This window comes from Ranitomeya variabilis, chromosome 5, assembly GCF_051348905.1.
Source record: "Ranitomeya variabilis isolate aRanVar5 chromosome 5, aRanVar5.hap1, whole genome shotgun sequence".
NCBI lineage: Eukaryota > Metazoa > Chordata > Amphibia > Anura > Dendrobatidae > Ranitomeya > Ranitomeya variabilis.
The window spans coordinates 147,472,637-147,492,425 of NC_135236.1; positions in this window are offsets into that span (position 1 = coordinate 147,472,637).

Genomic DNA, 19,789 nt, shown 5'->3' on the forward strand with positions numbered 1-19,789 from the left:
CCTGGTATTGCCCAGGTCAGATAAATAAGTTTTCATTATGTACTATTATACACTTACACTTATTTTATTTATTCACTATACTAGACCCATCCAGACAAACAGTGGTGTAACTCTTATACACTGTCCTTATCATGCGCCCTCGGTAATCCCTCTCCCCCAGCCTCCAATGCCAGCCGCCTTTGTGCTGCCAACCTTCTTGACCTTGGAGATATGATCCCTTCTGCATACGACTCCTCCTGTTCCTCCTCCTCCTCTTGTTCCACCACCTGACTCCGAACACTGTGTAAGGTGTGCTCCAGCATGTAAATCACCGGAATGGTCATGCTGATAATGGCATCATTATCACTAAACATCTTCGTTGCTATTTCAAAACTGTGCAGAAGGATGCATAGGTCCCTGATCTGTGTCCACTCCTGCAGCGTGATTTGCCCCACCTCTTGATCTCATTGGCCCAGGCTATACGTCATAACGTATTGCACCAGGGCTCATCGGTGCTGCCACAGTCGCTGCAACATGTGCAGAGTTGAATTCCACCATGTGGGCACATCGCATTTCAGCCGGTGAACTGGCAGGCCCAACGACTTCTGTAGAGATGCAAGTCATCGAGCTGTGGGATGCAAATGGCGGAAGTGAGCACACAGCGACCGTGCCCTCTGCAGAAGCCCATCTAGTCCGGGATAGTGGGATAAAAATTGCTGGACAACCAGGTTCAAAACGTGAGCCATACAAGGCACGTGTGTGACATTGCCCCGGCGAAGGGCCGCACCCAGGTTTGCAGCATTGTCGCACACGGCCTTCCCTAGCTGCATGTTGAGTGGAGACAACCATTGATGGAACTCGGTCTCCAGAGCTGACCACAACTCCTCAGCTGTGTGACTCACATTTCCCAGACATTTCAATGTAAACACTGCCTGATGCCATTGAGCCCTGGTGACAGCATAGTGAGGAGGTGTGCAGGATTCCTTCTGCGCAGTTACAACGTGGGTGGCATTACCAGACAGGCTTTGGGTGCAGGTGGAGGACCGAGAGGAGGTTGAGGAGGCAGAAGCGGTGGAGGAACTTCTAGATACAGAGGATCGACGAGCAACTCGTGGGGACAGCAAGACTTGGACAGCAGCCCCTTCTCCTGATGTTGCCGTAGTTACCCAGTGCCCAGTCACCGACATGTAACGCCCCTGTCCATGTTTACTCGTCCAAGTGTCTGTGGTGAAATGCACCCTGTCACACAAAGAGTTTCTCAAGGAAGCGGTGATGTTGTGTGCGACATGCTGGTGTAGTGCAGGCACAGCTTTCTTTGAGAAGTAGTGGCGACTGGGCATCTGGTACTGGGGCACTGCGACGGACATAAGGTCTTGAAAATCCTCTGTGTCCACCAGGCAGAAAGGCAGCATTTCTGTAGCCAACAGCTTGCAGATGGAGAAATTCAACCTATTAGCTTTGTCATGGCTAGGAGGAAATGGTCTTTTACTTGTCCACATCTGAGGGACTGAGGGCTGGCTGCCGTGCTTAGACAGAGTTGAGTAGGGTGTCCCCGGCAAACTGCTGGTCTGTAAGGAAGGTGCAAGCGGAGATGTTATGTTGCCTTGATCAAAATGTGGTGTCGATGTCAGAGAGCGCTCAACACCAGCAGGTGTTTCCACTTGCAAATGTCCTGATGACCTGCCAATCACACTGGCTGTTGCGGGCAAAGAGGTGGAAGGTCTGCTTCCAAAACCTGGTGCGACTGCTGTCCCCACAGTCAGAGAGGATGAAGAGGACATGGATGCACTTGATGGCGCAGACGGTGGTTGACCCGGCCCACTAGGCCGCATTGTAGCACAGTGAGCTTCCCACTGCAACTTATGCCTCATATCCATGTGACGGTTCATGCATGAAGTACTCAAGCTAGTGATTTTTTGGCCTCTACTGAGATTTTGTTGACAAATCTTACAGATAACATGAGTTGGGTCATCCTTTGCGATGTCAATGCCCGTACGACCTGAAGAGCCACCACGTCTTCTGGTCTGAGGCACAATTGGGGTTGAGGATGCAGTTGTTGACGTGCTTCCAGTACTCCGTCTCGGTCCAGGAAGGCGCACCATTATCTCGTCTTCAGACTCGTCACTAGCATCCTCCTCCACCTCCTCTTCTCACCTCATGGACTGGCGGACTGGGGGTTGACAGTAAGTGGGGTCTACAACCTCGTCATCATCATCCTGTGTGTTCTCACACCCGTCATCCTCAGAGCCAATCTCTTCCTGCCCTGACCGAAAAGTCAAGCTTTCGTTCCAATCAGGTATCTCAGTCTCATCATCATCTTCCTCATTGTCTCCACCAACAGGAGTTACAGTTTGGGAATGAGGGTCTACATTATACTCAGAACCTTCTTCATCTGGGCCTGGATCCGACTCACAAAGATTCTGGGTATCAGTGCAGATCATTTCCTCGTCTGGATTCACAGAAGCTCTGGAGCAGACCTCTGATTCCCAGGCTATAGTATGCGTAAACAGCTCTACAGACTCAACCATGTGTGCTACCCCATGCTCACACGGGCAACTGGAGACTTGGGAGCTGTGAGGAAGCAAGTGCGATTGGGGTGACAACTCTGAGGACTGGAGTAGTTGTGATGTTGAAGTTGACATGGAGGAGAGCCCACTTGAACGAGCACTTGATATCCGTTCAAGCACCTGCTGTTTTTGTGCCTCATCTGGAATTTTTGGCGATGCTTGTAGCGATGGTCATAAGAAAGGGATCATATCAGATTGTCCACGAAAAGAAGTAGACATCTTACTTTGGCTGGAAGATGGTCTTTCTTCTGCAGATGTTACTGTTGCTTTACCACCTACCCCACGGACACAACCCTTTTTTCCCTTTCCAACACGCCTATTTCCCTTTCCACCAGCAGCAGGCCTTTTGCCACTCATTTTAGTGCTTAATTGGCAACTCTGTATCTGAAGTTGTTGGCACAACAACCGATGGATGAAAACCGAGCAGAACTGAGTGGCCAAACTGTGGTACTAGGCCCAAAACTATCAACTGGATTAGATGCAGTAAAAATAAAGATACACAGGCGGTATAGTTTGTTTCACAGGCGGGCTACTCTGCTGACGTGCAGACACTGCTGCTAAGCCCAAAACCCGAAAACGATTTACTGGGTTAGATGCCGTAAAAACTGAGATACACAGGCGGTGTAGCTAGCTTCACAGGCGGGCTACTCTGCTGACGTGCAGACAATGCTACTAAGCCCAAAACCCCAAAACAATTTACTGGGTTAGATGCCGTAAAAATTGAGATACACAGGCGGTGTAGCTAGCTTCACAGGCGGGCTACTCTGCTGACATGCAGACAATGCTTCTAGGCCCAAAACTATCAACTGGATTAGATGCAGTGAAAATAGAGATACACAGGCGGTATAGTGTGTTTCACAGGCAGGCTACTCTACTGACGTGCAGACAATGCTACTAGGTCCAAAACTATCAACTGGATTAGATGCAGTGAAAATAGAGATACACAGGCGGTATAGTTTGTTTCACAGGCGGGCTACTCTGCTGACGTACAGATACTGCTACTAAGCCCAAAACCCCAAAACGATTTACTAGGTTAGATGCCGTAAAAATTGAGATACACAGGCGGTGTAGCTAGCTTCACAGGCGGGCTACTCTGCTGACGTGCAGACAATGCTACTAAGCCCAAAACCCCAAAACAATTTACTGGGTTAGATGCCGTAAAAATTGAGATACACAGGCGGTGTAGCTAGCTTCACAGGCCGGCTACTCTGCTGATGCGCAGACAATGCTACTAGGCCCAAAACTATCAACTGGCTTAGATGCAGTGAAAATAGAGATACACAGGAGGTATAGTTTTTTCACAGGCGGGCTACTCTGCTGACGTGCAGACAATGCTACTAGGCCCAAAACTATCAACTGGATTAGATGCAGTGAAAATAGAGATACACAGGCGGTATAGTTTGTTTCACAGGTGGGCTACTCTGCTGACGTGCAGACACTGCTACTAAGCCAAAAACCCCAAAACGATTTACTGGATTAGATGCCGTAAAAATTGAGATACACAGGCGGTGTAGCTAGCTTCACAGGCGGGCTACTCTGCTGACGTGCAGACAATGCTACTAGGCCCAAAACTATCAACTGGATTAGATGCAGTGAAAATAGAGACACACAGGCAGTATAGTTTGTTTCACAGGCGGGCTACTCTGCTGACGTGCAGACACTGCTACTAAGCCCAAGACCCGAAAACGATTTACTGGGTTAGATGCCGTAAAAATTGAGATACACAGGCGGTGTAGCTAGCTTCACAGGCGGGCTACTCAGATGACTATCAGACAATGCTACTAGCCCAAAACTATCAACTGGATTAGATGCAGTGAAAATAGAGATACACAGGCGGTATAGTTTGTTTCACAGGCGGGCTACTCTGCTGACATGCAGACAATGCTACTAGGCCCAAAACTATCAACTGGATTAGATGCAGTGAAAATAGAGATACACAGGCGGTATAGTTTGTTTCACAGGCGGGCTACTCTGCTGACGTGCCGACACTGCTACTAAGCCCAAAACCCCAAAACGATTTACTGGGTTAGATGCCGTAAAAATTGAGATACACAGGCGGTGTAGCTAGCTTCACAGGCGGGCTACTCAGATGACTATCAGACAATGCTAATAGCCCAAAAGGATTGGCTGAGATAGATTACACCAAATGCTGTGACTAACACCTTCACAGCACTGGCTCAGACCTGCCTGGCAAACAGTGCTATGAACTGCTGTAACCTACCCTGAAAAGGGCTGATATTACAACTAGTCCCAACTCCCGACTCCCTAAACCTATCTCTCAGAAAATTTGCTGGCAAAAAAAGACTCTTTGACTGTATTGCGCCCACAGCAGCAGCGGTGCCGTCTAACACTAAGCTGCAGCAGTGAGGAAATGGTGACGACGGGGCAAATGGCTGGTTCTCATTGGGCAAGGAGTGACATGTGACATACACAGCCAATGACACATGCCCTTGCTTGTCTGCATCACATGCACATTGCTGTGTGTGTGCGCACTGCTGATAGGCTGAGAAACTGCACCGCCCCTCTGTAAATGCGGGAAAGAAAAAAAAAATGGAGATCGGCGTTATTTCAGCACAGATCTATCCCCCGCCCACTATACACTGAAACAGTTCATTAACAATGATAAACAGTTTTAATGTTAAATCAAGCTAGGCTTTTGGTGAACGAACAGTTATCGAACAGAAACTCGAACAGCCGAATTTTAAGCAAATTGTTCGGGTTCGTCGAATGACTCGAACACTGCCCAAAACAGCTCGAATTTGAAATTGACGAACAGTTCGACTCGAACACCGCTCACCTCTACACACAACGTATAAAAAAATCGGTCGGTTTTATGAATATCGCACAAATGTTTCATGAACAGTGATCCGTGTGCAATGCGAGGATATAATAATAATAATAATCTTTATTTATATAGCTCCAACATATTCCGCAGCGCTTTACAGTTTAACAGTTTCAAACACAACAGTCATAGGTAACAACTAGTGTTGAGCATTCCGATACCGCAAGTATCGGGTATCGGCCGATACTTGCGGTATCGGAATTCCGATACCGGGATTCCGATACTTGCCGCGTATCGGATACCGGAATCGGAAGTTCACAGATTCAAAATGCACAAATTCATCCAATGAGAATGATTCCAAGTGTGGGCACATCCTGTTCAGCATGGAGGGCATGAAACTACTGGCATGGCTGTGATTGGCTGCTGAAATGATGTCATGATGCAGTTTAAAAGTCGCTGGCGCCATTTTGCGATCACTCTGCTGTGAATTCAGTTAGTGACAGGACGCTGTTTGCTGACTGAGGGCCAGGTTAGAGATAGCGATTTACTTCTTTGTGCTTTCCAAAGGCTAATTTAGCAACCGCTGTGTTCACCTACTATTCACCTTGCTTTTGCCTTGTAGCGCTGTTTTCACAGCGATCTGCAAGGTCTATGTGTGTGTGTGTGTGTGAGTGCAGCCCACTCTCTAGTCTGAGTGCAGCCACATAGGCCATCCATAGCTGGTTGTATTCAGTTCAGGGAGGGTGGTTCATTGCCTCATACTGTTCTTTTTTTGTTTTTTTTTTCCAAGTAGTGTAGTCTGCTGCTAATTTTTTCAAAAAAATTCTATTAGTGTCTTTCCACCCGTCTCCAGCTAATTTGTGGAAAAACACTACATAGGATAACGTAGAGGAGGGTTTTTGGGCCTTGCAGCGCCGTTTACGGCTGTCTGCACGGTCTCCGTGTGACTGCAGCTCGCCCTGTAGTCTGTGAGCAGCCATAGCCTGGTTGTCTCCAGCTCAGGGTTCTTCACTGCGTCATACCGCAAAATCAATTTTCATTTTGTTTTAAGTAGTGCAGGCTGCTGCACATTTTTTCAAAAAATTCCTATTAGTGTCTTTCCACCCGTCTCCAGCTAACTTGTGGAAAAACACTACATAGGATAACATAGAGGAGGGTTTTTGGGCCTTGCAGCGCCGTTTACGGCTGTCTGCACGGTCTCCGTGTGACTGCAGCTCGCCCTGTAGTCTGTGAGCAGCCATAGCCTGGTTGTCTCCAGCTCAGGGTTCTTCACTGCGTCATACCGCAAAATCAATTTTCATTTTGTTTTAAGTAGTGCAGGCTGCTGCACATTTTTTCAAAAAATTCCTATTAGTGTCTTTCCACCCGTCTCCAGCTAACTTGTGGAAAAACACTACATAGGATAACGTAGAGGAGGGTTTTTGGGCCTTGCAGCGCCGTTTACGGCTGTCTGCACGGTCTCCGTGTGACTGCAGCTCTATCTGTTGTCAGTTCAGCCCCCAAAAAATAAATAAATAATAAAGTTCACCAAACACACCAGTGACACAACTTTACATTTCTGTAGGCCACATTAGCTCATATTAAAGTCTAGTCCACACTTTAGAAAATTAGTGTTTCTTATACCTGTTAGGAGGAGTTGTTCAGGAATAAGCACACAAAGCCGTTAGTACTTTTCTGCTTATCTTTATCAGTCAACCAAGATGAAGAAGGCAGTGAGTAAGGCACGTGGGCGTGGGCGTGGGCGTGGGCGCGGAGCAGGGAGGGGACGTGGGGATTCTGTGCCTGCTGCGGGCACCGGTGACTCATCAGCACCCACTTTCACAAGGGAACAGTCATTCATGCGCAGCTTTGTCGCAGAGCGCCGTACACCGCTGCTGCGTGAAGAACAAATTGAAGCCGTTGTCGGATGGATGGCAGCTAATGCATCAACTTCAATTAGTGCCACATCCTCTCAGACACAGAGCACTGGAGAGCAGCCATCTGTCTCTTCACCACCTGCCAAATTGCCCAGGCAGACAGAGAGCCCAGGACAGGAGTCGTCTCTACTTCTGTTCTCTGAATCTCTTGGCTTGGAAACAGGGGGCCAGCCAAGCAGCATTGGAGAAATGGAAGAAGAGGCAGGGTGCAGTGATGCCCAACAGCTTTTTCTCTCTTCCTCTGAAGAGGCGGGTGGGCCAGTGGCTCCGTTCACCACATCGCAGGCCGCATCAGCTGATGATGACACTCAGGTGCCACTTACTGGTGCGTGCTCTGCTGCTGAGACTACCCAGGAGGAGCAGTTGGGGGCAGAGGGTAGTGTAGATGATGAGGTCCTTGACCCATCTTGGCGTGAGGGACAGGAAGGTGGTGGGAGCAGCTCTGAGGAAGAGATTCCCCGTACGGCCCAAAGAGGGAGAGGGAGGGGGAAGACTGCAGATCCTGCAGCCTCCGCTTTGGCACCCGTTAGGAGCATGTCTCTTCCAAAAGCTAAAAAGGGCGCTCCCAAGACTTGCAGTGCCTGGTCCTTTTTTGACACAGTTGCAGATGACATTTGCTATGTCAAATGCAAGGTGTGTCATCACAAAGTCAAAAGAGGGAAAAATGTCAGCAACCTCAATACCTCCAACATGTGGAAACATGTGCGCACCAGGCACCCGGCGGAGTTAGAAAAACACACTGAAGAGCTAGGCCAACCAACAGCGGCAGCTACCACCTCTTCAGCTCGTGTTGCCTCTTCCTCCAGCTCACACGCAGCTGGTTCGGCTTCCTCCCAGGATCGCCGTGGAAGAACCTCTGGCCCTGTGGTCCAGAGACCCGCTGTAATTCCACCCGCAGCACCACTTTCCCAGTCATCCACACACTCCCAGCCCAGTCTACAGCCATCGGTAGTACAGGCATGGGAGAAAAGGCGGCCTTTCTCGTCAAACCACCCACGAGCACAGGCTCTGACTGCAGGCATTGCCAAACTTCTGTCACTGGAAATGCTGTCATTCAGGCTGGTGGAGACTGACAGCTTCCGTGACTTGATGTCATTGGCAGTCCCACAGTACAATGTGCCCAGCCGCTTTTACTTCAGCAGGCAAGCCGTCCCTGCCCTGCACAAGCATGTGGAGGGACACATAAAACACGCGCTACTGAACGCCGTCAGTAGCAAGGTCCACCTCACCACCGATGCGTGGACCAGTCAACATGGACAGGGGCGATACCTTTCCCTCACTGCCCATTGGGTTAATGTCGTTGAGCCGGGTACAGACCGTGCGAGTGGCGCAGGACGTGTCCTGCCCACTCCAAGGATTGCAGGAATCCATTCTGTATGCATTGACTCCTCCTCCTACACCAGTTCCTCAGAATCATCGCTGCAGGAGCTGTCACAGTCCACCTCCACATGGACCCGTGATGAACGTGTACCTGTTACGACCGACATGAGCACAGCCGTGGCCAAACGTCAACAGGCCGTCTTGAAATTAATTTATTTGGGGAATCGAAGCCACACAGCGCAGGAGCTCTGGAATGCCATCAAGCAGGAGAGCGATGTGTGGTTTGTGCCAGCGAATCTCCAGCCAGGCATGGTAGTGTGTGATAATGGCCGAAATCTGGTGGCAGCTCTGGGCCTCGGCAACCTCACTCACATCCCATGTCTGGCACATGTGCTCAATTTGGTCGTGCAGAGTTTTCTGAGGGACTATCCGGATCTTGATGCACTGCTGCACAAGGTCCGCCTAGAGTGTGCTCACTTGCGGCGTTCCAGCACGGCAAAAGCGCGCATTGCGGCTCTGCAGCGCCGACACCGCCTGCCGGAACATCGCATCATATGTGACCTACCTACCAGGTGGAATTCCACGTTACATATGTTGGAGCGGTTGTGTGAGCAGCAGCAAGCTGTAATGGAGTACCAGCTGCTTCAGGTGCAAAGAAGTCGCAGTCAGCGCCGTACAGACTTCACAACCACAGAGTGGGCCACTATGAATGACGTCTGCCAGGTTTTGCGTCCCTTTGATTATTCCACGCGGATGGCGAGTGCAGATGATGCACTAGTCAGCATGACTGTCCCCCTTATCTGCCTGCTTGAAAAATCACTGCAAGCGCTAAGGGATGATGTTGTGGAAGAGGTGGAGGATGAGGATTCAGCATTTCCATCATCTTCTGGACAGTCAGCGCCACGTGGTTCCTCACAAACGCGTAGGCAGGGGACAGTTTGTGAGGAGGATGAGGAGGAGTCAATGGAGGAGGAAGACATCCGTCCAGAGGAGGGAGTTACACAATTGTCCAGTACTCAGTGTGTACAGCGAGGGTGGGGTGATGACGAGCGGGCAGAGATCACGCCTCCAGCAGGGGACAGCGTTTCTTGGGCAGTTGGCAGTCTGCAGCACATGGTGGATTACATGCTGCAGTGCCTGAGAAACGACCGCCGCATCGCCCACATTCTCAACATGTCTGATTATTGGGTGTTCACCCTCCTCGATCCTCGCTACCGGGACAACGTAGAAAGCCTCATCACACCGTTGAACCGGGAGCGAAAAATGCGGGAGCACCAAGACACACTGGTGAATTCCATCATCTTCTCCATTCCAACTGAGAGAAGTGCTGCTAGTGCATTCCAAAGCAGCTCAGTGCGTCCAGGCAGTGGTGGAGGCTCTGCACAAAGAGGGAGCCGAAGCAGTGCCTCTGCCCAAGGCAAGACCAGTATGGCCCAACTGTGGCACAGTTTTCTGTGCCCACCACAAAAGTCTACACCATCACAGACGGCTCCAGTCAGCAGGAGGCAACGGTTCCGTCAGATGGTGACAGACTACATGTCTTGCCCTCTTGCTGTACTCCCAGACGGCTCTTCCCCTTTCAAGTTTTGGGTCTCAAAGCTGGATACATGGCCAGAGCTAAGCCAGTATGCATTGGAGGTGCTGTCTTGCCCTGCGGCCAGTGTATTATCGGAACGTGTCTTTAGTGCTGCAGGTGGTGTACTAACTGACCGTCGCATGCGACTATCCTCCGATAACGTTGACCGGCTTACTTTCCTGAAAATGAACAAGGCCTGGATCTCGCAGGAATTTGCCATTCCTCTTCCTGATTAAATAATTAGGTGACTGTCTACAGTATCCAGGTCTCCTGTTGTGTTCATCTTTCTACCACCTGAACTTAAATTCCTGGGCTCCAACACCGCCAGTTGAGGCTCAGAAGTGCCGTCTGCACAGTCAAAACATACGACCCAGTGTTATTGGGTTTCAGTAACGTCAGCTGATCCCCAGCTGTGTAGCCGGCAATGTGTCCTGCGACCGCCACGCTGACACAACAACTGAAATGTAAGGGAACCTGTCCCCCCCCCCAAGGCGTTTGTTACTGAAAGAGCCACCTTGTACAGCAGTAATGCTGCACAACGAAAAGGTAGCTATTTTTGTTTAGCTCCTTGCACACGCAGAACTTAACACTTATAAAATGTGTCCACTGATACCGTAAAACCGTCCCGGAGGTGGGACTTTCCTTCGTAAAATGACGCAGCACAGCCGTCATTCCTACCCCCTTGGCGCCGTGCCCCGGCCCCTCAGCGTTGTTTGATTCCGTCCCGGAGCCTGCGCTGTTATGTCATCCCTTGGCCAGGCACACTTAGCGCTGCCCGTCTTCTGACATCATTTGGTGTCAGGATGGCTGTGCCTGTGCGGCCGCGCTGGCCGAGAGCCCGCCTCGCAGTGTCTTCTGATTTAAACCCACTGGGGGCCTGAGATCCATGGACATGCGCAGTGCATATCTGAACCTCCACCTCTCACTCATCTCCCTACGGCTTCTTCAGACTGTGCGGTGTCAGCTGGTCCCTAATAGCATGCCACGGCCGTGACACCGCACAGTCTGAAGAAGCCGTAGGGAGGGGAGTGAGAGGCGAGGATATGCACTGCGCATGGCCACGGATCCCAGGCCCGCGGTGGGATTACATTAGACAACACTGCGAGGCGGGCTCTCGGCCAGCGCGGCCGCACAGGCGCAGCCAGCCTGACACCAAATGATGTCAGAAGATGGGCAGCGCTAAGTGTGCCTGGCCAAGGGATAACATAACAGCGCAGGCTCCGGGACGGAATCAAACAACGCTGAGGAGCCGGGGAACGGCGCCAAGGAGGTAGGAATGACGGCTGTGCTGCATCATATTACGAAGGAAAGTCCCACCTCCGGGACGGTCTCACGGTATCAGGGGACACATTTTATAAGTGTTTAGTTCTGTGTTTGCAAGGAGCATCATGAAAAGAGCCACCTTTTCCTTTTGCATCTTTTTTGCTGCACAAGCTGGCTCTTTCAGCTACAAACGCCTTGGGGGGGGGTTAAAGGTTCCCTTTCGACTTTCTCCAATCAGGCTTCGGCCTACATTGTGTTCCTCTGCTTCTCTTCCTGTCCCTGGGCTCCAACACCGCTAGTTGTTGCCTGGTAGTGCTGTACGCACAGTCAACAGTCCCTCCTTTGTTATTGGGGTTTAGTAACGTCAGCTGTTCCCCTGCTGTGTGTGTGGCAATCCCTCCTATCTCCTCCACCTCCACCTCCCCCTCCTGTCCCTGGGCTCCAACACCGCTAGTTGTTGCCTGGTAGTGCTGTACGCACAGTCAACAGTCCCTCCTCTGTTATTGGGGTTCAGTAACGTCAGCTGTTCCCCTGCTGTGTGTGTGGCAATCCCTCCTATCTCCTCCACCTCCACCTCCCCCTCCTGTCCCTGGGCTCCAACACCGCTAGTTGTTGCCTGGTAGTGCTGTACGCACAGTCAACAGTCCCTCCTCTGTTATTGGGGTTCAGTAACGTCAGCTGTTCCCCTGCTGTGTGTGTGGCAATCCCTCCTATCTCCTCCACCTCCACCTCCCCCTCCTGTCCCTGGGCTCCAACACCGCTAGTTGTTGCCTGGTAGTGCTGTACGCACAGTCAACAGTCCCTCCTCTGTTATTGGGGTTCAGTAACGTCAGCTGTTCCCCTGCTGTGTGTGTGGCAATCCCTCCTATCTCCTCCACCTGCACCTCCTCCACCTGTCCCTGGGCTCCAACACCGCTAGTTGCCGTCCAGTAGTGCTGTACGCACAGTCAACAGTCCCTCCTCTGTTATTGGGGTTCAGTAACGTCAGCTGTTCCCCTGCTGTGTGTGTGGCAATCCCTCCTATCTCCTCCACCTCCACCTCCCCCTCCTGTCCCTGGGCTCCAACACCGCTAGTTGTTGCCTGGTAGTGCTGTACGCACAGTCAACAGTCCCTCCTCTGTTATTGGGGTTCAGTAACGTCAGCTGTTCCCCTGCTGTGTGTGTGGCAATCCCTCCTCTCTCCTCCACCTCCACCTCCCCCTCCTGTCCCTGGGCTCCAACACCGCTAGTTGTTGCCTGGTAGTGCTGTACGCACAGTCAACAGTCCCTCCTCTGTTATTGGGGTTCAGTAACGTCAGCTGTTCCCCTGCTGTGTGTGTGGCAATCCCTCCTATCTCCTCCACCTCCACCTCCCCCTCCTGTCCCTGGGCTCCAACACCGCTAGTTGCCGTCCAGTAGTGCTGTACGCACAGTCAACAGTCCCTCCTCTGTTATTGGGGTTCAGTAACGTCAGCTGTTCCCCTGCTGTGTGTGTGGCAATCCCTCCTATCTCCTCCACCTCCACCTCCCCCTCCTGTCCCTGGGCTCCAACACCGCTAGTTGTTGCCTGGTAGTGCTGTACGCACAGTCAACAGTCCCTCCTCTGTTATTGGGGTTCAGTAACGTCAGCTGTTCCCCTGCTGTGTGTGTGGCAATCCCTCCTATCTCCTCCACCTCCACCTCCCCCTCCTGTCCCTGGGCTCCAACACCGCTAGTTGTTGCCTGGTAGTGCTGTACGCACAGTCAACAGTCCCTCCTCTGTTATTGGGGTTCAGTAACGTCAGCTGTTCCCCTGCTGTGTGTGTGGCAATCCCTCCTATCTCCTCCACCTCCACCTCCCCCTCCTGTCCCTGGGCTCCAACACCGCTAGTTGCCGTCCAGAAGTGCTGTCCGCACAGTCCCTACAGTCCCTCCTCTCTTATTGGGGTTCAGTAACATCTGCTATTCCCCAGCTGTGTGTGTGGCAATCCCTCCTACCTCCTCCACCTCCTCCTCCACCTGTCCCTGGGCTCCAACACCGCTAGTTGCCGTCCAGAAGTGCTGTCCGCACAGTCCCTACAGTCCCTCCTCTGTTATTGGGGTTCAGTAACGTCAGCTGTTCCCCTGCTGTGTGTGTGGCAATCCCTCCTACCTCCTCCTACCTCCTCCACCTCCTCCTCCTCCACCTGTCCCTGGGCTCCAACACCGCTAGTTGCTGTCCAGAAGTGCTGTCCGCACAGAGCCAAACACCTCGCCAATGTGTTAGTGGGGTTCAGCACCGCCAGCTGTTCCCCTGCTGTGTATACGGCAATGTGTACTGCGACCGCCACGCAGGCACAACAAGTTAAATTTAAGGGAACCTGTCCCCCCCCAGGTGTTTGTTACTGAAGGAGCCACCTTGTGCAGCAGTAATGATGCAAAGGGAAAAAGTGCCTCTTTTCGTGGTGCTCCTTGCACATGCTGAACCTAACACTTATGAAAAGTGTCCCCTCCTACCGTGATACCGTCCGGTTGGTGGAACTGTCCTTTGTGATGTGACGCAGCACAGCCGTCATTCTTACCCCCTTGGCGCCGTGCGCCGCCTCCTCAGCGTTGTTTGAATCAGTCCCGGAGCCTGCGCTGTTAGGTTAGCCCTTGGCCATGCACACATTTTGCGCTGCCCGTCTTCTGACATCATTTGGTGTCAGGCTGGCTGCGCCTGTGCGGCCGTGCTGGCCGAGAGCCCGCCTCGTACTGTCTTCTGATTTAATCCCACTGGGGGCCTGAGATCCATGGACATGCGCAGTGCATATCTGAACCTCCACCTCTCACTCATCTCCCTACGGCTTCTTCAAACTGTGCGGTGTCAGCTGGTCCCTAATAGCATGCCACGGCCGTGACACCGCACAGTCTGAAGAAGCCGTAGGGAGGGGAGTGAGAGGCGAGGATATGCACTGCGCATGGCCACGGATCTCAGGCCCCCAGTGGGATTAAATCAGAAGACAGTACGAGGCGGGATCTCAGCCAGCGCGGCCGCACAGGCGCAGCCAGCCTGACACCAAATGATGTCAGAAGACGGGCAGCGCAAAATGTGTGCATGGCCAAGGGCTAACCTAACAGCGCAGGCTCCGGGACTGATTCAAACAACGCTGAGGAGGCGGCGCACAGCGCCAAGGGGGTAAGAATGACGGCTGTGCTGCGTCACATCACAAAGGAAAGTTCCACCTACCGGACGGTATCACGGTAGGAGGGGACACTTTTCATAAGTGTTAGGTTCAGCATGTGCAAGGACCATAATTAAAAGAGCTAAGTTTACCTTTTCCAGCATTAGTGCTGTACACGATGGCTCTTTCAGCTACAAACACCTGGGGGGGGGTTAAAGTTTCCCTTTCAACTTGCTCCAGTGCACGCTTCGGCCTACACTCTGCTCCCTCTCCTCCTCCTGCTGACCCTGGGCTCTAACACCGCCAGTTGGGGCCCAGATGTGCTAGCTGCACAGAGCCAAACACCAGCCAATGTGTCAGTGGGGTTCAGCACCGCCAGCTGTTCCCCTGCTGTGTAGCCGGCAACGTGTCCTGCAACAGCCACGCAGACACAAGAACTGAAATTGAAGGAAACCTGTCCTCCCTCCCCCAAGCGTTTTTACGTTTTACAGCCACCTTGTACGACAGTAATGCTTCATGTGTGCAAGGTGGCTCAGAAACTTATTCTCCTTGCCCATGTTGAAGTGAACACGTCTAAAAATGAGTCCTCTGCGACCATTAAAACGTCCCTCAGGTGTGATTTTCCTTTGTATTGACACGCAACAAGCTCCTTGGTAGCGCTGCCCGTCTTCTGGCATCATTGTTTGGCTGCCTGCGCCTCTGCGGCCGCCTTGCCCCACACAACGCCCCTTGGTGTCTTATTTATTGGGACTGCGAGGGTGTGATTGATGGGCATGAACGGTGCATTTTTTCGCCTGTACCTCATCTCCTTCCGCCTTCTTCGGACTGTGCGTCTTCATGGCCGTGGCATGCGATAAGGTATCAGCTGACGCCGCATAGTCTGAAGCGGGTGTAAGAACCCAAGCGAGAGGCGAACATATGTACTGCGCCAGGCCATGAATCCCAGACCCGCAGTGTTTTAACAATGTTAAGACCCTGGGGGGCTGGGATTCATGGTCATCGAAAACCGCAACGGCCGACATAACATGATATCAGAGGATGGGCAGCGCTAACAGCGCAAGGCCAAGGGATAACACAAAAGCGCAGACTCCTGTGCAACAAATAACGATGCTCAGGAGGCCGCGCAAAGCACCAAGGTGGCATTTTTGCCAGCTGTACTGCATCTCTTTACGAAGGGAACTCACGCCTCAAAATCAGTTTGACTGTGTAAGGGCCTAAATGTTATACGTGTTCCTTTCAGCGTGTGCAAGGAGCAAAATTAAAAGAGCAACCTTTGACTTGTGCAGCACTACTGCTGCATAAGCTGTGGCTCTTCTACTTTGTAACCCCTGAGGGGGGGTTAAAGGTTACCTTTGAAATTGGTTCAATTAGGCTTCGGCCTACACTCTGCTCCCCCTGCAGAGCCCGGGCTCCAACACCGCCAGTTGGGGCCCGGTACTGCTAGCTGCACAGAGCCAAACACCAGCCAATGTGTCAGTGGGGTTCAGCACCGCCAGCTGTTCCCCTGCTGTGCAGCCGGCAACGTGTCCTGCAACAGCCACGCAGGCACAACAGACCCAAAGCTGCCGCCAGTGCAGGCTTCGGCCTACACTCTGCTCCCTCTTCTCCTGCTGACCCTGGGCTCTAACACCGCCAGTTGGGGCCCGGTACTGCTAGCTGCACAGAGAAAAACACCAGCCAATGTGTCAGTGGGGTTCAGCACCGCCAGCTGTTCCCCTGCTGTGTAGCCGGCATCGTGTTATGCAACAGCCACGCAGGCACAACAGACCCAAAGCTGCCGCCAGTGCAGGCTTCGGCCTACACTCTGCTCCCTCTCCTCCTCCTGCTGACTCTGGGCTCTAACACCGCCAGTTGGGGCCCGGTACTGCTAGCTGCACAGAGCCAAACACCAGCCAATGTGTCAGTGGGGTTCAGCACCGCCAGCTGTTCCCCTGCGGTGTAGCCGGCAACGTGTCCTGCAAAAGCCACGCAGACACAAGAACTGAAATTGAAGGGAACCTGTCCCCCCTCCCCCAGGCGTTTGTAAGTTTTACAGCCACCTTGTACAGCGGTAATGCTGCATGTGTGCAAGGTGGCTCATAAACGTATTCTCCTCGCACATGTGGAACTGAAAACACGTCTAAAATGTGTCCTCTGTGTGACCATTAAAACGTGCCCGAGGTGTGACTTTCCTTTGTAATGACACGCAGCAACCCCCTTGGTAGCACTGCCCATCTTCTGACATCATTGTTTGGCTGGCTGCGCCTCTGCGGCAGCCCTGCCCGACACAACGCCCCTTGGTGTCTTATTTATTTTGACTGCGAGGGTGTGATTGATGGGCATGAGCAGTGCAAATGTTCGCCTGTCCCTCATCTCCTTCTGCCTTCCTCAGACTGTGCGGCTTCATGGCCGCGGCATGCGATAAGGGATCAGCTGACGCCGCACAGTCTGAAGCGGGTGTAAGGACCCGAGTGTGAGAGGCCAACATATGTACTGCGCCAGGCTATGAATCCCAGCCCCGCAGTGTTTTAACTATGTAAAGACACTGCGGGGCTGGGATTCATGGTCATCGCGAACCGCACCGGCCGACATTAAATGATGCCAGAAGATGGGCAGCGCTAACAGCGCAAGGCCAAGGGATAAAACGACAGCGCAGACTCCTGTGCAACAAATAACGATGCTCATGAGGCCGCGCAAAGCACCAAGGTGGCATTTTTGCCAGCTGTACTGCGTCTCTTTACGAAGGGAACTCACGCCTCAAAATCAGTTTGACTGTGTAAGGGCCAAAATGTTATACGTGTTCCTTTCAGCGTGTGCAAGGAGCAAAATTCAAAGAGCAACCATTACCTTGTGCAGCATTACTGCTGCATAAGCTGTGGCTCTTCTAATTTGTAACCCCTGAGGGGGGTTAAAGGTTACCTTTGAAATTGGTTCAATTAGGCTTCAGCCTACACTCTGCTCCCCCTGCAGAGCCCGGGCTCCAACACCGCCAGTTGGGGCCCGGTACTGCTAGCTGCACAGAGCCAAACACCAGCCAATGTGTCAGTGGGGTTCAGCACCGCCAGCTGTTCCCCTGCTGTGCAGCCGGCAACGTGTCCTGCAACAGCCACGCAGGCACAACAGACCCAAAGCTGCTGCCAGTGCAGGCTTCGGCCTACACTCTGCTCCCTCTCCTCCTCCTGCTGACCCCGGGCTCCAACACCGCCAGTTGGGGCCCGGTACTGCTAGCTGCACAGAGAAAAACACCAGCCAATGTGTCAGTGGGGTTCAGCACCGCCAGCTGTTCCCCTGCTGTGTAGCCGGCATCGTGTCCTGCAAAAGCCACGCAGACACAAGAACTGAAATTGAAGGGAACCTGTCCCCCCTCCCCCAGGCGTTTGTACATTTTACAGCCACCTTGTACAGCGGTAATGCTGCATGTGTGCAAGGTGGCTCATAAACGTATTCTCCTCGCACATGTGGAACTGAAAACACGTCTAAAATGTGTCCTTTGTGTGACCATTTAACCGTCCCGGAGGTGTGACTTTCCTTTGTAATGACACGCTGCAACCCCCTTGGTAGTGCTGCCCGTCTTCTGGCATCATTGTTTGGCTGCCTGCGCCTCTGCGGCCGCCCTGACCCACACAACGCCCCTCGGTGTCTTATTTATTGGGACTGCGAGGGTGTGATTGATGGGCATGAGCTGTGCATCAGTTCGCCTGTCCCTCATCTCCTTCCGCCTTCTTCAGACTGTGCAGCTTCATGGCCGTGGCATGCGATAAGGGATCAGCTGACGCCGCACAGTCTGAAGCGGGTGTAAGGACCCGAGTGTGAGAGGCGAACATATGTACTGCGCCAGGCCATGAATCCCAGACACGCAGTGTTTTAACAATGTTAAGACACTGCGGGGCTGGGATTCATGGTCATCGCGAACCGCACCGGCCGACATTAAATGATGTCAGAAGATGGGCAGCGCTAACAGCGCTAGGCCAGGGGATAACACGACAGCGCAGACTCCTGTACAGCAAATAACGATGCTCAGGAGGCTGTACCCAGCACCAAGGTGGGATTCTTGACATCTGTGCTGCGTCTCATTACAAAGGGAACTCGCGCCTCCAACTCAGTTTGACTGTATAAAGGGCTAAATGTTATACGTGTTTCATTCAGCGTGTGCAAGGAGCAAAATTAAAAGAGCAACCTTTGACTTGTGCAGCACTACTGCTGCATAAGCTGTGGCTCTTCTACTTTGTAACCCCTGAGGGGGGGTTAAAGGTTACCTTTGAAATTGGTTCAATTAGGCTTCGGCCTACACTCTGCTCCCCCTGCAGAGCCCGGGCTCCAACACCGCCAGTTGGGGCCCGGTACTGCTAGCTGCACAGAGCCAAACACCAGCCAATGTGTCAGTGGGGTTCAGCACCGCCAGCTGTTCCCCTGCTGTGCAGCCGGCAACGTGTCCTGCAACAGCCACGCAGGCACAACAGACCCAAAGCTGCCGCCAGTGCAGGCTGCGGCCTACACTCTGCTCCCTCTCCTCCTCCTGCTGACCCCGGGCTCCAACACTGCTAGTTGGGGCTCTAGGAAGACAAGCTTGAATAGGTCCCCATCCTGGTTCCAGCACCGTCAGCTGGTTCCGGGCAGAGCCTTTGGCTTAGGTGCCTCCCTCTGGGTATCCGAGTTCCACCAATGTCAGGTGGTCCTTGGTAGTGCTTTCAGGCACGGGTACCTCCTGCTTAGTAACCGGGTTCCAGTAACGTCAGCTGGTCCTCGGTAGTTCCATTGGCTCTTGGACCTTCGGCTACCCATCCAGGTTCCAGCACCGTCAGCTGGTTCTCGGCAGTGTCTTTTACTCTTGTACCTTCTGCTCCCCATCCTGGTTCCAGCACCGTCAGCTGGTTCCGGGCAGAGCCTTTGGCTTAGGTGCCTCCCTCTGGGTATCCGAGTTCCACCAATGTCAGGTGGTCCTTGGTAGTGCTTTCAGGCACGGGTACCTCCTGCTTAGTAACCGGGTTCCAGTAACGTCAGCTGGTCCTCGGTAGTTCCATTGGCTCTTGGACCTTCGGCTACCCATCCGGGTTCCAGCACCGTCAGCTGGTTCTCGGCAGTGTCTTTTACTCTTGTACCTTCTGCTCCCCATCCTGGTTCCAGCACCGTCAGCTGGTTCCGGGCAGAGCCTTTGGCTTAGGTGCCTCCCTCTGGGTATCCGAGTTCCACCAACGTCAGGTGGTCCTTGGTAGTGCTTTCAGGCACGGGTACCTCCTGCTTAGTAACCGGGTTCCAGTAACGTCAGCTGGTCCTCGGTAGTTCCATTGGCTCTTGGACCTTCGGGT